A 23,354-nucleotide genomic window follows, 5' to 3' on the forward strand; every position below is an offset into this window, starting at 1 on the left:
GTGTGGTTCACATGTTTAATTGACGAATCAACTTCCCCGGATAATCAAAATTACGGGTCTGACTCCCGTCTCTGAAGGAACTTTATCGCAAATTCTCATTTCTAATGTTTCATCGGTCAGTCTTTTTCCAATCAGTATTTTTTCGTTAAATACTAAAAAACTCAATGTAAAGAAGTTTATAACTTTTGGAGGTTTTCGATCATGTTTTCTCGGATTCTTCAAAACAATTTTCTCTGAATCTTGAATGAGAACCATTAAGTTTGTTTGGGCATAACCTTTTCAATTTACGAACAATTTTAAAGCCAAGCTTACAGAAATTCGTTAGCTTTTCGCATTGTCACTCTAAATGACGGCTTGAAATTTTAAACACGCTTCACCCTGTTGTCCTAAAACCGAAAATCGTATCCGAAAAAACGTCACAAACAATCTATGAGACTGTAAAACCTTCCATTTGAGTCTATGAGTTTGTGAAAATTGACTCAGCCGTTCCTTGAGTTTTTGGCCACTATTGCCGGTACTTCCGGAATCGGTATAACTGTAATTGGTTCGTTTGTCGAGTAACTAACCATCACTTACATTGAGTTTTGAACCGTTTTTTGCATTATCGCTCTAGATGACGGGTTGCATTTACCCCGTATTCCCGGAGCCGGAAGCCAGATTCGGACTAAATTGTACACCAACTTATAAGAAAACAATACTTTTCATTTGAATCTAATTGGTAGGTAGATTCGCCTCTTTCGGTACAAGGTGAATCCCATTCGCCTTATACCATTCCAAAACATCTTTGGCGTAGTGACAAGATGCCAAATCATGCCTGAATAGCGGGAGAGCGTCATCGTTGCTTAAGAACGGTAACAATCGTTTCTTTAGACATTCTTCAAAATACATTTCCTTGTTTACCATTCCGATAGTGATGGAGCTTTGCTTGATTGACCACAGCTGCATATTGCCAGCAAAATCCAATCTTTTTTTTGGAAACTTGACCTATTTCTTCATCCGGAAATGCTTCTCTACGTAGTTCCGTTGCCTTGTAGTATAAAAAGACATTCCGGGAAACTGCTTAAAATCTTCCAGCACATAAGTTTCATCGTCCATTATTACACAGAAAAACTTCGTCAAATATTTGCAATACAACTTGCGAGTCTGGACCAGAGTTGCAAATTGTCAGTCATATCAAATGACCTTGACAGACTGACTAAAATCATCGTCAACTGTAATCGGTACGGTTAAAGTGTCTGTCAAATGAGATACTCGAAAGTTCTATGACCAAGTAGAAGTATACTCAGTTAAAGACAAACGACTTTTTTGTTTTCTCTCTCATTCTCCTATTCCCTGTTGAAGTAAAAAAAAGTTCATGAGAGTAGCAACATAAACATAAATTGATAAAGTTCATTGTTCTTTGCAAAAAGTCATCGGACTTCGGAGTTTATTGGTGTGAATGAATTTAATTCAATGTTTATGCTGCTTGATTGATATTTAGTCACATCGTTACCAAGCAGTGAGAGGAGAAATGAAGATAATATCAATCGCATCGGCAATCAATGAGCGTCCTGGTGAGTGTTATATCAAGAGAATTTAAGTTATGACAGATCAGCTCTCATACACTTAATATATGATGATTGGTAGAGCGTAGTTTGCAGCAGTCCAGTGACATAAACTTTCCAATCTTCGTCGTGCAAAGTTGCTAGTTGATAGTGACATTTAGCAGCTCTGGTCTGGGTTTTAGCCATCACATTCTGTTTATCATTACAGTTCGGTACAGTTTGCACTTTGAACGACTTCATACCTTGCCGGTACTTGGAAGTATGCGCTAAAGTTGGAGACATTTTTATTTTTCTAGCCACTGTACGTACCGAAAGATCCGGTTTCTTCTGCAACATTCGCTTTATCTTACCGATCTTCTGGTGGTTCCTGAGATCTGTTTTTGATCTGCTCCCAGTCAAACGAATGATTTAAGATCGTCATGGACACTGGTTTATTGCAAATTTATTTTCGCACTTGCTCTTCTTTCGACGCCATCTTCGATCTAAAAGCTTGTAGTACCATCAAAAATTGATTTTACGCAAAGAACAGACATCCTTTTGCTAGGAACGCTTGCTACTCATACTTCCCACATGGAAATATTGAAGCGATGTTTCGGAGCAAAGTGAAACACGATTTTCAATAGTGTCTTAGCACCTAAAAGACTATGCACAGCACCCTTTTTCATAACGTTACGATTTTAGCACGGTTCGTTTTTGGCAACCTAATCGTTCGAACATAACTTATGTAACGGAAAGATGGAAATAGTTTCAAATTTCGAACAATTTCATATTTTTATTGATTTATACTGCATGCAACAATAATTACTGGAAGAACAAAGCTTCTTGCTCCCTTATACTATTCAAAGAAGTTCGTCGAGATAAGCAAATTTGTGTGTGACTTCTAAATTTCATTTGGATCCGACTTCTGGTTCCGGAACTACAAGATGATATATGTAATGAAATCAAAATAATGGCAGAACCGATTTCGTCCATCTGACAAAAGTTTCAGGTCCCATAAAAACTGCTTGTTTTTTAATCAGATCCGACTTCCGGTACAGGAGATACAGGGTGATTAGTGTATAAATTTCACATTAATTTATCGGGTTTATAGGGTTCACAGATTTTGAGAGTCGACGACCAAATAAACTTTATTTCAGTTTTACCGGTATTCAATTTTCAATCCCGGAAGGTACCCAAAAAATTTATGAGGAACGACTACGATTTGGCTACACTGATTTTCAATGGTTAACAATCCATTCGGTGAATTAAACTGACTTCGATTACACCGATTTCCGAATTCCGTTTCCGAAAGAAGGCCAAAACGAACTTAATAAACAAAAATCCAAATTAAAATAAATTTATGGTGATAAATAATACAAAATCGGTTCCGACTTCCAATTTTGGAATTACAGGGTTAAGAGTTTTTAAAATTCAAACCGTCATAGAAGGGGAGCGGGTCATATCGCCGAAAGCCTTTTCCCCGAAAGTCGTTTCGCCGAATGCCATTTCGCCGAATAGGTCATTTCGCCGAAAGTCGTTTCGCCGAAAGGATCATTTCGTCGAAAGGGTCATCTCGCCGAAAGGGTCATTTTGCCGAAAGGGTAATTTCGCCGTAAGGGTCATATCTCCTGCATGTTATGTCTCCTGTATAACTGCTGTGGCGCAGCCACATAACTGAAGCCAAGATGGCTCGGCGGCACAAAGCCGCCGTGCCGACGCCAGCTGAGTTGGCCGACGACCCGCAGTTGGAAGCGGCGACATTTTGCATACAAACCTGTAATCGCCTCGTTTGCCCGGTCTACTCAAAGATAGGTTTCTTTGCTTTATTTAGGTCCGAACGAGCGGTAGCGAGGTCGGACAGCACATGAACCAAAACGATGTGGCGTAGCCGCATTAGTATTTTTTCATTTTCACTTAATAAACGGAAAATACCACCTGCATTTGCCTGGTAGATACACCTATACAATTGCTTTGATGCTAACTAGCTAATAGTCAACAAGTTTTCTTGGGAACTACTTTCTGAGGTTCATGAATCAATCTTTCTTCAAGAGTGCAACAATCAATCATTATTCAAGAAGTACAATGGTAGGTTAACAAAACGGGCGTTAGCGCTATCATCTTTCGTTTGTCTTTAATTTAAATCAATTCTAATTACGATTTCAAGACGATTTCAGGATTCGGCGAAATGACCCTTTCGGCGAAATGGCTTTCGGCGAAATGGCATTCGGCGAAGTGACCCATTTGGCGAAATGACCCTTATTCTCATAGAAGATGACGATACTAGAAATCTTCAAAGTTGGGCCCAAAACTATTTCAACCTATTTGTCAAGTACCATAAATAATGACAAAAACTTTAAAGAAGAACTCACTTCTACATCTGATGGATGATGGAATGATTAATCGATTGTCACACGTTTGAATTGAACGGAATAATTTTAAGGTTTCATACAATTTCTATCTTCGATTCGTGGTGCAGTTCCAAAATTTCATTAGGAATTCATTTAAAACGACGGTCATTAAAATAATTTTATGAAAACTATACACAACTAAGGATATCCACGCGAAACACATATGCTGATTGATAAAAATAGGGTATCATCTCACTGCTAGATGGATTAGGCATGTTTTTAAGTGTGAAGTTCGGGTGTGTGTCAATTTGATACAAAGAACCGATTCTGGTTAAGCAGAACTTCTTATGGCGCGTGTAGTATTCATTTTGTTGTTGTCATATTAATCAATTAATGATAACCGCGCTCAGAATAAAAATACTTGATGTGCAACGCAATATCTGGAAACACCGCAATCATTGTACTGGCAATGCCCTCAGCAATACTTAAATACTGATTTCGTAAACCCACTTTCAGCTTATCGATATACTTCAAACATATTTGTTTGAAGTGTTTTTATGACATATCATCGATCCTTATCGATATTCTCCGAACTGTAGGTGCGTGAGTTTGATTGTATGGTACACATCCGCTGAGGTTTGGCTGACGAGAAGGACAGATTGCACGAGTTGCATGGAATCAGTTCGGAACGGTAATAAAAAGTGCATTTCCAAACGGGAACAGACGTTTCATATTTTTTAACAAACAGACCAACGAGTTGATGTCTTTTACCAGACTGTTTGAAGTGTTTCCTGGGGTTTTGTTGATATTTACTACACAGCCTACACAGAAATGCTTTTTTTCATAGGATGTGTGCGGTTGAGGTGCCTATCTATGACAAAGAGTTGAAAAGCATTTATGGTTTTGACGAAAAGATGTTCGTCCGAACATCAAAACCGTTTATTAGTTCTTCTTCGCACGAATCAGCACTTCTAAAGTTCTCTGTCTATATAATTAACCTGGATAAACAAAGATGGTTCAGCACCGATTTGGTCTGCACGGATTGTTTCCAGTTGTGTGTTTGGCTCAGTGCTTCCAGAAGAAAAAAAATGTCAGCGGTACCATAAAGTTGTACAGCATCATAACCACGAGCCCTCGACATGGCCAACTTGAGGTCGGTGATCAGTAGCAGCATACCGACTCTGTTTCGGTCTTCATCCATTCGTGTTTTGAGCGTTCGGGTGCTTGATTAGGGCCATCGGGAACAGTTTTATTTGAACGTATATTGCACCAGCCTAGTCACTCTCAGTTTAATGTCGTTTTCCTTATCTGACGTATTTCTTTTCATGTTTTTCCTTTTCTCGTTACAGGTAAACACCAAACGATTGAAATTATGGCACAGATGGCGTAGATATTCTGTCGATTGCACTGCCTCCGCCGCCATTTGCAGTAGTTATCTCCTATAACGGAACGAGAAAACAAGATCTCCACTTTAGATCGTATACGGACAAATCAAGTACCGACTCTGGTGCACGGTGCACTTGACAGAAATGATTAATTTATACTACCCGAATTGATGCCGACTGGAGGGAACCAAATTAAATCTGTCATAAATGGCACAACGTAATGGGCGAAGTCCTGAAATGGTTGCAATGACGTGCGCTCCGAGCGCTGAGATTGGACTGTCCGGTTGAGAAATTGTGTTCGGGTCAAGCGAATTGTGAATTCAAAGGACATACCAAATTAGTAAACTTTGACAGATTCGCGAAATCGCATTGGCAATAGTGATTCCATAGTAGGTTCAGCGAATTTGACATAAATAAAATTTTGATTATTTTTCTCCGTGCGAAATTCAACAAAAACATCTCTGATGTCTAGTCTCACAACGCTTTACAAATTGAAGCCCAACAATGAAGGTCAAACATCATCCGATAGCTACTTGAATGTACCGACTCATTTTGAAAATAGAACACACACGACGTTTCATTCTCTGTTCTCGTTGGTCGTGTTGGTCCTTGCACTTATGTCAGGAGATCACTTTCTATCTTCGGCGTGTTTGCCTACTTCTTTTCACCTAGATCTAAAACGGTTCCATTAGCCCATCACCGCATGGTATTGACTGACTTCATAGTAATGACAACCATATGGTCAAAATCAACTAGAGATGGAATGCAGATGAGCACCCGAACGATTGGTGTGAAGACGTGTGGCCATTTCAGGATGTGCCTCAGTTTATGTTTGATTTTTCGCTACGTCACTGTTTCGTCGTTTCGCATCATTTATCGAATTCGGATTTGAGAGCTACCATATCCTTGTGGTTTGTTCAGTTGAAGCTTCAGCAACACGGTTTTATACACATTCACTGAAAAATCACGAAAAGAAAATGTTTGCCATCAAATTTTCCATCTCATTTTCTCTTAGCTAACTGACTCCGTCTATTCGTACAAAATTTGTTTTCAAATCTGTTTAAATGCTTTTAATGGTATTTTACTTAGTTTCTTCTTAATGTTGTAACCTATCCTGAAAATGGTCGAGTCTATGCTGGAGAATCCATCATCATCGAGTGCATGGTTTTTGAGGTTCCATTCTATTGCAACTTCATGTTTTTTCCTCTCTTTCCTTCTTGAATATGTTCGGTATAGAAACTGACTTGTCAGATTATTTATGACTTCTTACGGTTCGAGAAGCAATTCGAACCGATTATGGTGTCAAAAATGTGTTTTTTTTTGTTGTTGTTTGCTCGACTGACTTCTATACACGGTTATGCGTGTATGGAAAAATATATACGAGATGGGGGAGAATGACAAGAAAGGAAAATACATTTGAAACGACAAATTCTGTATGCCAAAGACATCATTCATATTCTGTTGTACTGATTATAAATGCTACGATCCTATGGGAACCAAATGGGACAGCTGTGATCGTATTCATTAGGCTGTTTTCACTATAAATGAATTTCACTACAATAATAATTGATATTAGTGCCTTGAAGTACTTTACAGTTCATATGTGGGAGAAAATTGAAGATCTGCTTTATGAATATGTTTAATTTGCCAAGTCAACTTGCATAATGGGCATTGATTCGACTATCCTGAACAATAATCCCTTTTGACTCTGAGTTCAGCCCACGGCTCAGGTATGGCTGAGCGCATGTAAATTACAAGAGCTGTATCTACGAAAATATTCGAAATTTGGCTTCGTAACTTCGCAATTATGTTCTTAGGTAATATAAACAATTCACGTTCACGTTTCATAGTGGGCCCCTTTTATCGTGCTACGAGACCTCTGAAATTAGGACATTTTAGCATTTTTTTTTCGAAAAGATATAGAACTTCTTGAAAACCCGTTTTTTTATTGAATCACCATAGGCTTTTCGATAGATCAAGCTCAAAATTTTTCTCGGAGATATATTAGTATAAATGATGTAATCGACAAACATCACTTTAGAATTTTCTCTATAAAAAGGATATGAAATTGACAAAAAAAACCGACTTGTGTTCGGGGACTTCTAGTTACATGAATACAGCTCGTCGACTCTCGACTCAGCTCGACGTCGATCGTTAAGGTGTGTGTTTTTGTGTACCTTTCAATGATTTTTTTTTATCAGATCGATTTTCTACAAAAGGGTTGAACCGATTTCAACAATCTTGGGCTCGTTTGAAAGATTAATAATTAGGTTTACCAAATGCTTAATACTTCCGGTTTCGGAGATATAATGATATAAGTGAAGTAGAACAAACAGTATTTTTCTATCCACTCTGTTTTCTCGAACCTATTTTTTTTTTGTTTCAATTATAGTAGTTTTAACCAGAAAAACTTTCTGATACTATGTGCGGGGTTGGGAATCGAACCCAGCGGGGCTGTGTGAATCACGCTATATCCGTCCCCGCTAAACCGATTTCCTCAATCTTAGACTTTTTTAAAAGCAACTGTTGGGTCAGTGATCAAGTTCGAAGACCAAATGGTTCGCTCTTCGACGACGTAACCGACAAACCACACTTTTTTTCTATTCGCGTGAAACTTAAACAGTTTAAAAAATAAGTTCAATGAAGAAAACGTTATTTGAATGACTAATAAAAAGTCATTATCACCCCACTAGGTGGATTTAAATGTGGTTTTGTTTTTTAAATTTTTTTCGAACTGGTTTATTGGTCAAGTTCGAAGGGTGTCATTAGAACATTTCCGGCTCCTGAGATATAAGTGACGTCAGTTCGTGCTCGTATCGCATCCGACACAGTCGAAAATTTCTTACGGTCGCGACGACAGAAACAAAGACAATACAGTGCAGTGAACAATAGAGTGTACGAAATGGGCAAATACGATTTAACAAAGCCTGAAACTTGGTCTACAAGACCAAATTCAATTTATATTGATTTCAAGCGCTGCAAAGTTAGACCAGCAGCAACCGAAATTGAAATCTTACTTAAGGAACGAATGCATCTTAACGTGAATGATGTAAGTGAGATTCAATTCAACAAGGCGTCTAACTGTGTGTAAATTATGTTCAAACGTGAAAAAGATGCAATTGAATTTGCTTCGGTTAATAACGGGGTGCACAGTATTGATCATGACAATGTTAAATATAAAATCCCTGTGTACATGGTGGACAATGCCATAGAAGTACGCGTGCATGACCTTCCCCCGCCGACCAGCGATGGGTATGTTCGGGAAAGTATGTCGCAGTACGGTGAAGTTCTTTCCATCGAAAGGGAAGTATGGCGGATTTTTTCCCCGGCATCCGAATGGCGTGTGAGTGGTACGTACGCCACTACGTAAGGCAATTCCATCTTACATAATTTGTGGTCAAGACGGGATACATCCTAGTAAAACGTTGATTACTTATGAAAATCAATTGGCTGCATATCAGTTTTGTGAACAACCTGCACACTACGGCAAACCTTGCACTGAAACTGCGAAAACAAACAAAAACAAGGACAACCGCTCAACAACGGAAACTAGTGGATGCAGTGCTTCTGTTTCAAATACCCCTTCACCATCTAACCAACTATCAAGTGCAATCAATGTACAAAGCGCATCTACAGCAACTGCAAATGAACCCAAGACTGCGATCAACAAGGAAACGGAAACCACTCTCAACTCCATTGATGTAGCAATGGATTATATGAGCAACGGACAAAATGACCTCCAATCTTCCTTAGAAGAAAATGGAAGCTCTTCTCCCCCTAGAAGAAGCGTGACAACGAGATCCAACAATAAAAAAATAATATTATGTAACAAAAACATGGGTAAATCGGCCACGTAAAGCTATACGCAAATTGGCCTGAATAAAAATTGTTATAAAAAAAAAAGTGACGTAACCGACGAACTCCACTTCTTTTTTTTTGCTCAATTTTAACTCAATGGTATTTACTATTGAGCTATTTGATAAGTACGTTAAATAACTCAATAGTAAAAATGGCTCTTGCCGAACTCTTCTGGTTCCGGATATATAATCGTATAAGTGACGTAATCGACAAATCGCATATCTTCTGTTCACTCAATTTTCTCATGCATGACTGCAACAATTTGGACACAGTTTGATCACGTTCTAGTTCGAATAGTTCTCGCTATATAATCGTATAAATGGCGTACCCAGCAATCGCACTATTTTCTCTGAGATATATCCACCGATTTCGACATACTGGTGCTTATTTGAAAGCTATTATATAATCACTGATTGCATTCGCTCTTTGTATTAGCTAGTAAGTTAGTATAACAGATCGGCTGAAAAGTTCGTATCATTTCTTTGCGAGGGCGCCACTAGAATTAAATCCATACCATTTTCAGTTAGTACCAACCTTCAAAAGATACGTGTATAAATTTGACAGCTGTCTGATTATTAGTTTGTGAGATATTGCATTTTGAGTGAAGCTACTTTTGTTATTGTGAAAAAAATGGAAAAAAAGGAATTTCGTGTGTTGATGAAACAATACTTTTTCATGAAAAAAAGGGCCGCCGATACCAAAAAATGGCTTGATGAGTGTTATCCAGACTCTGCACCGGGCGAAGCAACAATTCGTAAGTGGTTTGCAAAATTTCGTACTGGTCATATGAGCACCGAAGACGATGAACGCAGTGGACGTCCAAAAGAGGCTGTTACCGATGAAAACGTGAAAAAAATCCACAAAATGACTTTCAATGACCATAAAGTGAAGTTGATCGAGATAGCTGACACCCTAAAGATGTTAAAGGAACGTGTTGGACATATTATTCACGAATATTTGGATATGAGAAAGCTTTGTGCAAAATGGGTGCCGCGTGAGCTCACAATCGATCAAAAACAACAACGAATTGATGATTCTGAGCAGTGTTTGGAGCTGTTATATCGAAATAAAACCGATTTTTTCGTCGATATATAACAATGGACGAAACATGGCCAAACAACAGACCAAACATGTTTTGTTTCATCAAGACAATGCACCGTGTCACAAGTCGATGAAAACCATGCTGAAATTGAACGAATTGGGCTTCTAATTGCTCCCTCATCCACCGTATTCTCCAGATTTGGCCCCCAGTGACTTTTTCCTGTTCTCAGACCTCAAGAGAATGCTCGCTGGTAAAAAATTTAGAAGCAATGAAGAGGTAATCGCTGAAACTGAGGCCTATTTTGAGGCAAAGGACAAATCGTACTACAAAAATGGTATCGAAAAGTTGGAAGATCGCTATAATCGCTGTATCGCCTCTGATGGCAATTATGTTGAATAATAAAAACGAATTTTGGCAAAAAACGTGTTTCTATTAAACGATACGAACTTTTCAGCCGAACTGTTATACGTTTCTTTTCCATGTTTAGCAATCAGGACATGTTTAGGTATCAGAACACGCGTAGGAAGTAGAACATGTTTTTTTACAAATAACTAGTGTTATTGCAAAGCCTATCAAACTATATGTTCTATAAAGTTACTATGCTATCAAACGCAGTGTTGTATACTTGCTTGGCACCGAAACTTCTCTTGAAACATATTTTTCGACTTGTGATTGCCCGATTGAATAAATAATCGTGTACAAATAATCAAGTATAATCATGTATAATTATATATTCAGTCTCCATCTGTACGAATAGGACTGACATAGCAAATTGGACCAAAACAACACATTCGACAAGCTTCTACTCTAACAACCACAGTAAGCTCCGTTGTATCGCGTGATAGAGGCCAACTTACATCTAAGCTCAAATGCAGATCACACTCGTCTAAACGGAACAAGTCGTCTGCGAACCGTACGAATGAATGTACAAGGCATGGCCTCTCAGAAGCGAAATTTATTACATTGCGTGCCCCAACGTTATCGGTGTGTTTATAGTTGAATATGTCTCACCCGCGGTAATGTTTTGAATTGATACGGTTGATTAATTGGTGGATTTCCCCCCCTTTCGATTCGCTGTCTCTGTTGCACTCGAGTTCGACTCTTGTGTTTCGTTAAAGAAGGCGTTTTGGAAATATTTGAATATTGAAGCCAAACACGTACTCAAATAAAATTGGTTGTCACTTTGTAGCTATATTTTACTTCAAACCATGGAATCACTAGCAATGTGCTTGTAACAGAACACCGGATATTACTCTATGGTTCTCTTCACAATGGAACAGTTTATTGCTTGGATCTAGCTGGATGCTTTAGTGGGTAAGCATAATCTATATCCGTTTTCAATTCAACATCGTTTCTACAGCCAACAACGTCATTAAACCTAGGCGCAGGCAAGTTTCGAATGCAATCTCGACCCATTAATCATCAACAAGTCGTTCTAATATTCAAAGTCCTTCCTCTGCATTTATGAATGGCTGAACACCCACCCACACGGCTAGCATAGCTTCGCAACAGTAACAAACGGATGTGTGACTACTATTTCATATTGAATGCAGTCGTGTGGTGTCTCTGCTCGAACTCGCCTGTATGGAATGTGTATTGAATTATAAGTTGTTTAGAATTTCAGTGGAGTTATGGCGAGAATCTAATCAAATGATAATGCTGGGCAAACTTTAGCATGTTATTTATGCATGTACATTTATTATTGTAACAAAAATGCTTGTAGACAAATGCCCCCCTCGGCCAGAGTAGCCCAAACAGGGAACAAATGCATTTTTGTAGTAATTATTTAATTTATTTTTCTATCTCAATATTTGACTAGATGAATTATTTCTCTAAGCAGATATCAATTCATTCTTTGTTGATATTGTAACCTGAAAACAACACCTAAGTATTGCTGACTCATGAGTTGGAGCACGGAACGACCGAAATTAGCTCTGCGCCTAATTCGTATTACTGTTTTTGAATTAGTTGATTTTAACAACAAAATTTCCAAAATAACTATAAAATTAGTTAAAATTGAGAATTTTCTTTGCTGAAAAAACTCTTATTTTTAGAGAATGTGTTTAGTTGGCGAATATTCTGGACACAAACCAGCAATATTTCAATCCAGTACGAAATTCTCATTGACAACAAATTTTGTTATTAAAATCAGAAAATTTGTTTCTATTTATCTATCGTGACTTAATTTTTTTTCGGTAGTCGTGTGGCATCTAGTGGCTAGTAGTCATTACGGTGTTAACGTTTTTTCGGTGACAGAGCGCCATATAGCTGCAAATGGCAGAAACCAATTCAACCATTTATGTTGGTTGAAAACAACGTTTTATTTCTCTAATTCAACTAAAAAATTAGTTGAATGGATATGAAGCGTGCCTTAGCTAAGCACGTTTAATTGGTGAATTCAACTAAAAAAAATAGCCATTTCAACAAATATTCTATTATTATTAAGGGAATTAGAATTAAAAAATCTAAATTAGCAAAAGTAAGATTTTTTTAGTTGTCTCAAAAAATAACTAACTAAAATCAGAAAATCAACTAATTTTTTCGCCAAAATGCTGATTTTGGTCTTTCCGTGAGGAAATTAATAGCAGAAGCAAGTATCACATACAAACTAACCCAGAAAGTATAGAAGCGTATAATTCACAGTGAAAATAATCCAAAAGTGTTTGATATTTTTATTTTTCTATAATATACTGTTAATATTAAATTAGCACATCATTTTTCATTTAGCGATTGTATGCTAGCAGGCACACCTTCTTACTAACGTTCTTCATCAGATTCCGCACAGACTTCTTGGCGACAAGTTTTGAAAACTTTTTCTAATCTCTTTAAAACTATGATTGAATGATTTCGGTTGTTGAAACATGTTATTTTGGTGTTTACCCACTTTCGTCCATGCCCAAAATTCTTCAATTGGTGGAATTTGCGGGCAATATAGTAGATTTCGTGTGATGCCATGCTCAAGATCTCTCAAGAAAACAGTACAATTCTAGTGGCTTTGAATCATGGATAGACATCATTTTTGTATATATTCCTTATATTTCGCTGTTAACCGAAGCAGTTGTGATGTAGGTTTGCTAAAACCTACCACAACCACAAACAGCTTGCCAGACCATTGCCTTCTCACAAAATCTGTCGACTTGAATCGATGTCTTGGACTGGTTCAATGCTTTTTTATTCTCGAACCGTTTTTTCTTTGGAAATCCCGGTGAAGACTTGAAACAGAATTTCACGTAGGTCTTGTCGTCCATGATTATCTAATCTCCAGTAAGCATCGCATCGAACAACTTTCGAATTCTAGGTCCGATTGATGCTTCTCGTTTCGGACTGAGTTTTGACTGTTTCTAATTTTTATAGGTTCAAAGATTCTAACGTTCTTTGTCATGAAGAACATTTGACTTCGAAGTTCCAACGTGTTAGGTCGCTTTTTTCTAGTCGAACGACCCCTCGGTATACGTTTATCCAAGCGGGAATTGACAGGACGATCCTGATCTGAACTTCTTACTCGCTCTACGCACGACTGTCTCACTCATTTATTCTACTTTTGCTATCTTTCTCAGTGGCAGCCTGGGTTCTGAGCACCATTTGTGTACAATATTTCGACATCGATTTTCTGAAAATCCGTGCATTTATAAACAAACTGATGGAAACGGCTACGCAAGTAGTGAGAGAAAAGTTTAGACAACAGGACACAGGCATAAACATTGGAAGGTTTTCGGTTATTACGAAATGGCAGCTGTTTTCGACTGCGTTCATACTTTCTGGAACAGTCTTTTCATACACTGCCTATAGTCACATATCAGTCGTATATGGAAAATCGGCATAATGAGATATTGATGATTTGTGCTACAAAACCGTAAATTTTAGTACTGTTGCAGGAAATATTTGTTATATATCACGAATTTTTCAATGTTACTTGAAATTATTTTGTACTTTGTGGGACTGATAAGCGAGTACTTTCTAAATGGGACAGACAAGGTTTTTTTTTAATTTTCATATTTTACTGCACAAACTCTCAATTATTATTGCAATTTCTGAAAGTACAGTGGGGATAAAATTACTCCGTCGAGTTAATTTAGAGTCCATATGAGACGTATGACCCTCCTTCCCTTCTTCTCCCTATATGATGATTTTTCAAGATCGAAAATCTTCAAACTATGACCACCGGGCTATGCATAATCGTTTAGCAACTACCGCTTTCCGAAATTTTTATACATGTGTGGTGTCGCCATAGTTGAATTCCACGTCGCTTACACAAGCAAATAATAGATGTAATTGCTCTGGAAAATGATATGATGCAAAACTATAATTACTCTTGATCCAGTTAGTTCGCTTCCTGGGGCCGTATTATATATCAATTTGATTAAATGTTAATAATATTGCCTACCATATTTTGTAATTAGTCGTTGGCTTCTAATCCAATGTAGAATAACGTTCGCTCGTTTTTCTGCAATTGTTCTTCCTTCGGCCGCATCTGCTAATCCTTAAAAGCCCGTTTCCGGTTTCGAATTAGCAAAAACTCATTTTTGCTGTAAATTTTGACTTCGACTCGCTTCGCTCGGAGCCAACCTTCACGCTGCCCCACATCCGGACCTGGTTCGAATAGCAACGTTCGACGTTGAACATTCAACGAAAATTAGTCTTTGCCATTTTCTCCACGAACCACACATGAAAACACCCATTTTGCATGCTAATAAATCATTAAAATGTGTTTGGGTGAGAAACGTTTCATAAACAGCAATATTAAGCAGATCTTCTTGTTCTCGGCTGGCTTGCTGCTTGTTTTTTTGTCTTCCTTTCTGGCTATGATGCATGGGTTTTCCTTCCTGGAAGAACACGCTGAAGCGAAAACAGCAACAAACCTCGATGCAGCAAACGAGAAACCTTTTCGAATGAACATGTGTTTTGAGATCTGCTTTTTTCTCGTTCGGTTTCTGTCTTACGCAGTCAGAATTGAAGTTCGTTGAATACGAGAAGATTTCATTCGGGAAGGTCTCAGCAGGTTTCTTCAGCTGAATGCGAAGGTTGAAAGGCTTCCAGTTCTGGATAATTTACTCAAGGTCAGGTTGACTTGCGAGCAGATGTGATCCTCTGTATTTTACGCCGGTGTCTTATTTTTTTTTATTGTATACTGTCCATGATTACTAGCAATGCTCTGTTCGCAAATGATTTGAACTTTTGTTTAATTGTTTGTTTTGTTGTTATTGTTTTTAACATGTTGTTGAATTTAACTAAAACTGCGACTGTTCAGAATTTGACATATCAAAAGTTATTTGGATTTAATTGCACTGGAAACCAAATAATAACATTCTCTCAAGCAGGGTTATTTTTGACAATGGGCTCTTCTCTACTACCAGATTATAACTAAAAGATAAAATTATTCGCGAAACGAAAGCCTAAGTGAAATTACTAGAAATCTTCGGTTTATATCGCTATTTGCAATCATCTGATCGATTATCGTTGGTTTTTGTTAATAAAATATTAGTGCTTGTCTACCCAGCAGCATTGAATGAGTGTTTATCTGTACAATATGTATTTAAAAAATTTTGGGCTCAACCGGGATTTGAACCCGGGACCTCTCGCACCCAAAGCGAGAATCATACCCCTAGACCATTGAGCCGCGCTGACATGAAGTGAAACAAAGCTGGTAATAAAACGCAATTTAGCTAAAAATATTTTTAACTTTAATGCACCCCGTTAGAGGCAAACGAAATGAAAGATCCTCAATTGAATGCAATGTCCAACCAACTATAACGAGTGTTACCGCTCGGGTACCGTTGATACCAGTTTTATGGAGAACGGAAAACGTTTATAAGTATAGTTCAATTTCGTTGGCAAACTGTTTCTAAAAAGGCTATCTTTTATGGGTAAAAATATTGCAGCAGCAGGTCAAACAATACAGTAACAGTTTTGTTTTTGATGATGATATATCCGATCTGACATCTTACATCGCATATCTACTATGTAGAATTTTTCAAACAAACTTTGTCCATGGACTGAGCTGAAAACGAGTTTAGATAATCCTACATGTCTTCATGTTAAATTTTAGTCAAGTCAAGTGTGGCAAGGTATTTAAAGTTAAACTCATTCTCTAATATTTGAATCTTGAAGCTGAAGCTTTGCGTCATACCAAACCCTGGATTGCTCACTAATCAATCGTAAACTCACAGGCAGCTGGTGTTTCTGCATGCCATCGATTATTAACGCTTAAAGTACGAACAGTCGATACATTATCTCTCCTAATGCGTATAAATTGCGAAATATCGACTATTGCCCAGGTTCTTCCGCAATTAATGCAGAATATTTGAAAATAAGCTGAAATAGTTAATTTATTTAAGAGATGTTAAAAAGTGTGAGCAAGAAGACTTAAATGCATCATAAGATACTAGGTTGAGTAAAACTAAATCCATTATTTTTACGTGAACTTAAGAACTTTATTTTACATTTTTCCAACTGTCCGAAAATAATGCTTTTGTCATATAAGGCGTGGTCCTCAATACCATAGAACTTTTGTAATTGATTTTCACAATCTTCTCAAGCTGCAAATTTTTTATCACTAGAAATGTTTTGCAAAGTAAGAAATAAATGGTAGTTGAGTGGTGCCAGGTCTATACTGTACGAGGGTTGGTTTTGTTTTCAAAATATTTCCCTAGATGATCAATATACTATTGCTTACGATTCCATATTATATTTGATGTATCCTCAAAACATGGCTTCAACAGCTTCTTCAAGAGTATTGAATCGCTCTCCACGCGGTTTATTCTTCACGGAAGGGGACAAATAGAAGTCGTTAGGTGCCAATTCAGGACTATACGGCGGGTGGCCCATTAAGTCGACGTTTTGGGTACTCAAATATTCGTTTGCTAGAGCCGATGTATGAGAGCTTGCATTATCGCGATGAGGAATGATTTTGCGTCTTGCGTTTGTTTTCCTTATTTCACGAAAAACTTTTGGCAAACAAATGATGGTGTACTAATCAGAATTGGCGGTCTTACGATCCTCTAAACCAACGGTAGCGATAAGTCTTTTTATACCGAAAATACATGCCATTCTTTAAAATGCTTCGAGCGCAAACAACATTTGTTGGACATACTCTGCACTGATGAGTCAAAGTTGGGTGCTCTGCACTGATGAGTCAAAGACGAAACGTAAAAATAATGAAAACGGTTATGTGCCCTAGCACAAAATTTGGCTAACCCCTGAATGACCATACCTGCATCGGCCAGAAATAGTCGAAAACACGTTTTCGTTCGGCACGTCAGAGAAGACATTGCACTCCGTTGCAAAACTAAAAGTGTTCTGTAAGTAGCAGAAACTTTACGTCTGTTATACCAGTTTCTTACAGTCGCATAGGGTGGTGCTACACTGCCAAGAGTCGAACTAAGTTGTTTGAAGCACTCTTGTTTTGATAATCCACGACGAAAATCGTGATAAATCTTTGCACGAAAATCTTCCGGATTCAATTCCATTTTGTTGCTGAGATAAACTTTTCATCTTACTATAAACAAAACAAATAGCGCTCAACTGACAGACCGCTCTGAAGATGGTAATGGTCAAAAATGTCAAACTTTGTGATGCCAAGGCTAAATACATAAGTAACCTGTCTCAAAACACCCAACCAATCTACCGGAGTATCTGAGGAGTCACCATAGACGCGTGTTGTCTTTCGTTGTCCTGTTGAAACATGACACTTCTATGGGACAATTCTGAGTAGCTTTGGTCAATCACTAACTTGAAACAGTCCACAGTTGTTGGCAGTAAATATCTGAGTTTTATGTACTTTCCGTGGTTTACAAATCGTTAGTAGTATTTTACTTAAAAATCAATTTTGTTTTCGTTTTTCTCTTAATTAATTTATATTTTCTTAAACATTAATTATTATACATTTTTAACGTAGCATGGTATCTTAAAATGATATCTTTTCGAATGAGATTCCATTTTTCTGTAGTAGTATTTAATTTCACATCAATAGTATAACTAAATATGATATCACCGTCAATATGCTTTAGATTTTTGTGTTTTACATTCTCAAAGGTTACAACATTGCTTGAAAGGACGACTTTTGATCGGATTGTGTATGATTTCTTTCTTTTCCAAAATTTTGCTCCGTTCAAATTTCTCAGAGATGGCTTAACCGATTCTAACGAGCATAGGCTCATTCGAAAGCTTCTCCAGGACTATTAATTAAGTTAGAAGATGAAATGGCTGTCGTTTCTGGTTCCGTATATATAATGGTATAAATGACGTAACCAGAGATCTCTATCTCCTCTGTGTGACGAAGAGCAAGCAAAATTTCTCCCCTCGCACTGACAACTTCAACGAGAGCTCTTCTCTTTCACATTTATACACCACTGTTGTGTAAAGTGTGCACGCATCATGAGTGCGTTTGTTTATTTCCTTTTACCTCTTCCACTGAATCGCACCAAAGTGCTAGAGCATTAGCTAATAAATTCTCTGAGGTGGATGCAGATACTTTCACAGAGGTGTACACGCCGGTGAGCACTCTGCTGTATGGTTTTCGTAGATGAAGCGTGGACACGCAAAATCAGCAAAATAAAACAATTTATCATAAAATTTTCGGTTTTCCTTGCAAATTTTTTATAGCAAGGCCAGGTCTACTCTCTATTAATTGAAGTTCACAGAAGTGTTCGCTCACCATCACGCGCCAGTGGTCACTTGGGTGTATTTAGACGAGAGCGCGTGTGAGCGATTCATGCGAAGAGAATGTGTTTCACTCGCGCCAGCTGCTTTAACCACAAGCACACACTCAAATGCTGTCTATTCGGCACTGAGAAGAAGTGCGCTTTCCTCTATGTGCGGTGCTTCGTTTTTTGCATCCTCGGTGTGGCAAAAATCTGACTCTAGCGTTTATCACTCTGGTGAAATGCCATCTCTGGACGTAACCGACAAAATGCATTTTTTTCTCCGCTCAGTTCTCTCGTAAATGGCTGAACTGATTTTTACAAACGTAGGCTACTTTGAAAGCTAAGCTTTGGTTGTGAATCAGGTTTGAAGATCTTCGAATTTTTGTTTTTAACGATATAATGGTACGAGTGACGTTGCGGACAAAACGCGATGTTTTCCTTCGCTCAGTTTTTTCGAAGATGGTTGAACCCATTCCAACAATCTTAGGCTCGCTCGATACTTATATTGGATTGTGGATCAAACTTGAAGATCATATGGCTAACACTTCCGGTTCGAGAGATAGAATCGCTGAAGAATCGTAATCGACAAACTGCATTCTTTCTTTCTGCCAACTTTTCCACACCTGAATAAACAATTGTTTTATTGTGACATTTTGAATGGTAAGAGAAGAGCGTTTTCACAACACTAGGTGTATTAAAATTTGGTTTTTTTGTATATTACATTTACTAAATTTAATTTCACATTGAGATTAGTAGCGTCCAACACCACGGAGCTTTTATTTGAAACTCCATTGGAATAAATGTGGTGAACAAACCAACCCGTATTGATCTACCTAGTCGTTTTATGATGCCATTCTCATATCAGTCTGCGGTATTCTTCATATTACATACTTTCGACTCACACAAAAAAACTTGCTTAACCTACAATTTGAGCACAACCCCTCCAGTAATTCGGGATCCGAAGGTCGGATGCCTCTCGAAATGGTCTCTTAAATAAGTCATTTAGTCATTCAATTGGTTTGATCAGAAAAACTCAATATTGAGTGCGTTGAATATTACACTGAGATGAACTGTAAGCTTCGGTACGACCGGTTGCCTATGCGAATTTCGGCAATACCTCATTGATCCAGTTATGAACAAACAGTCCATAAATCATACTAAGACGGTCGTAGTGCCATAAAACTGGCTCACCGCCCACGGTGCCGATGACAATCGGGGCTATCATAAAACTTTTTCGCTTACCTATCTATCGAACGAACAAGACTTTACTTTTTCGCCCGCCCCTTTGGCGAGCGCGGGTGAAATCTATATATGCAACACGTTCCAGCGGCGGGCGACCGCATGGCACTCCGGTAATGGAGTGCGGAAAAATATTTCAACCACACTCCACTTAGGCCTATCTGCGTTTGCGATCTCCATGCAACAGCAGAGACGAATGTGATCACGATATGATTAGTATTTTTGCGCACCAAAGTTCGCTTAAACACATAGATTGATCTTTGCAAGAGGTGTACGTTTGGGCGACGAACCCGAACTCCATCTTGGCAACACTACGGTTCCCCTTTCAATTTGCTCTCGAACGGTGGTAGTTGCTGCTGCTGCCACTTTTGGTACCATTAAAACAAATTGCGACCATGTCAGCGCAGAAAACATCGCATGGGGAAGGCTGTGCGGAAACTACACGCACACTTTCGAGGGCATTGCGGCATGGAAAGAGGGAGTGTTTTTATCCGCAATAATTCCTACATATATGCCCTTTCGCTGAGGTGCAAAATTGCGGCAGCTATTCGGTGGAACCACGCGAGCGGATAGATTGCAATTCAGTTCCAATTCAATCGAATCCAATCGGCTGCCGTTGCCGCAGTAGGTACGGTAGGGTTTAGCAATGCTAAATTCCAGGAATGGGTGGACCAAGTAATGCATGCGGTGAGCATTCGCCAGATTACTGAGTACCGCGAGGTTGCCTCTATGGAGAAGCAGTAAATTTTGTTGCTACTCCAATATGGTTAGGTCTTGTGGAATGATTGGCCCTGTTATGGAAAGGAACTTATTTCTGCTTTCAATTATTTCGTGAGTATTTCTGTAATGTTAATAGAAAAGCAGAGATTGTATGTTTGTAGGCTTTCAACACGACATATGTGAAACTAGTCATTTAGCTTGAAAGTAGAAAACAGTCTTCTCCACAGAAGTGTGAGTTCGGTACAAGCCCACGGAGAATAATCATAATAGCTCCCAGTTATTTTAACTGCACTTGGAATTACTTTTTAATTGGATTTGTTTAGATTCTTCGATCATCATTTGAGGATTTTTATTCCGCATGTCTCTTTTTGTCTTTAAAAAAGCTATGCAATCACTGTGAAAACTGTGAGGGCCAAGGCCTGGAGGGTTGAGTATTATATATCTTTCGAATCAATTTGCTGATATCAGCGCAAGCCTTTGTGTCTATGTACATAGCATTTTTGAGCACTCTATTTTTCTCGGAGATGATTGAACCGATTTTAATCATCTTAAACTCGAATGAATGGTATTGTGATCCCATACAAAGTTCTTTATTTTTTTCAACCTGATTATCTGATCCGCAATTTTAGCATGATTTGCGCGAAATTATAAAATATGTTGACTAATTTTCCTTAGAAATGGTTTATAAACTGTTGTTTTATTCATTCATTTATTTTATTATTATTTTTTTTTTATTTATACACATTCTGTCAAATTATGACGCATATCGTACGATTAATTTTTGTTTGGCGTCTATACAAAGAAGTTGAAAAATTTTCGTTTGGCGATTTTTATGATGGATGAAAATTTAGAACAACGGCTCGCCTTCGAAGCGCCATTCGGTCGATTGTTGTGCGGTTTCGACGTCATATTCATAGATCCACACCTCATCACCAGTTATGATGCATTCGATGAATGTGGGGTGACTATCTGCGTTGGAAATCATCTCTTTGGCCACATCAACACGACGCTGCTTTTGAATGAAATTCAGCTTTTTTGGCACCAACCGAGAAGCGACGCGTTTCAAACCCAAAACATAAGATAAAATGTGTTCGGTTGATCCATAAGAGATGTCCAACAACACAGGAATCTCTCTAATCGGTACAGAACGATTTTGCAACACGATTTGCTTCGCCGATTCAATGTTTTCTTCAGTAACAGATGTTGTTGGGCGGCCAGGGATCTCATCATGATCCAAACTTGTACGACCACCTTTGAAGCGTTTATACCACTCGTATGCCTGTGTTTTTCCTAGACACGATTCACCAAAGGCCTATTCTAACATTTCAACATTTCGGAACACTTAAATCCATTCGCAACACAAAATTTAATGCACGCACGTTGTTCTAAATTTTCATCCATTATAAAAATCGCCACACGAAAATTTTTCAACTTCTTTGTATAGATGCCAAACAAAAACTAATCGTACGATATGCGTCAAAATTTGACAGAATGTGTATAAAAGTGTTGCCAACGTTGAGAGAATAAAAGTTTACCGATTGGACAAGCGCGGGAATTTTAAAATGAAAATTCCGGTTCTTTTTTTATCATAAGGTACAGAGCTGATTTATCCTATTACATTGCATTCTCATGTTATTCTCATTCCTATCCAACATAGGTTGGTGGCCGTTGGTTCGCTCGCATCTTCTTCCATTTTTCAGACGTCGTCGTTGTTATTTTTTTTACTTCCGAAATTGTTGCTTTTTGGCGTCTCTTGATCATCCGTAATACTGTTCGAAGGAGACTGTTTGGTGATTGTAATATTTTTGTTTGTTGAACCAAGAGTTCTGGATTCGTTATCGTTATCGGTTCAGTGCAGCGCTTACCGTAGTGAGTAGGTTGTTCACAAAACTGACATGAAAACAGCTAATTTTCGTAGGTAACTAGCGTTTTACAAGGATGCTTCCCGCCCTGACCAAAAATGACGTAAGATGGAGTTTCCGTACGTAGTCGCATACGTCACACTTGCACACCATTCCGGATATTGGGGAGCAATTCTGTCGAACTGCTTTTTCTCTGTATTACGACATATTTTTTCGAATGTGCGAAGGCCATGTATACGCACTTCAATGGCCTCGTCCACTACGTACAGAGGGATTTTGCATTTAACGTGATCATACTCGACACTGTACACCTCGTTGTCAACCGAAGCGAATGCAAATTATCTCGTTTAGGTCTAGATATGATATACACTGAGTTACAAGCCTTGTTGAATTGCATTTCACATACATCATTTACAGATGCATTCGTTTTTTAGCGAGATTTCAATTTCATTTACTGCTGGTCTAACTATGCAGCGCTTGACAAAAATACAAATTGAATTTAGTTCATTAATTTCTCAAGTTTGTTAATCTTGTTAACAGATGGGCAAAATCGCCCTTATTCTGAATAACGACGTATTGATTTTTCGATCGTATAATGTCCGATCGAATCCTAGCTACCTTTGATTTTGCTAGCGTTATAGGGAATACAAATGAAATACGATCGAAAAATCAATACGTCGTTATTCAGAATAAGGGTGAATATCTCATTTCAGTTATAGCGGTCCCCACACGGAG

The 23,354-nt window shown here is 38.2% G+C and overlaps 1 protein-coding gene and 1 non-coding gene across 2 annotated transcripts in view; one reads left to right on the plus strand and one right to left on the minus strand.

The window, feature by feature from the left end:
- LOC131431054 (bone morphogenetic protein receptor type-1B) overlaps positions 1-23,354 on the plus strand; it is a 335,571-nt gene that overhangs the window by 180,642 nt on the left and 131,575 nt on the right. The gene's annotated exons all lie outside the window — the stretch shown is intronic.
- On the minus strand, positions 15,702-15,773 carry Trnap-ugg (transfer RNA proline (anticodon UGG)). Its single transcript has one exon. It is a non-coding gene; the product is annotated as a tRNA-Pro (tRNA).

The sequence above is a fragment of the Malaya genurostris genome, chromosome 2 (genome assembly GCF_030247185.1).
Source record: "Malaya genurostris strain Urasoe2022 chromosome 2, Malgen_1.1, whole genome shotgun sequence".
Taxonomy (NCBI): domain Eukaryota; kingdom Metazoa; phylum Arthropoda; class Insecta; order Diptera; family Culicidae; genus Malaya; species Malaya genurostris.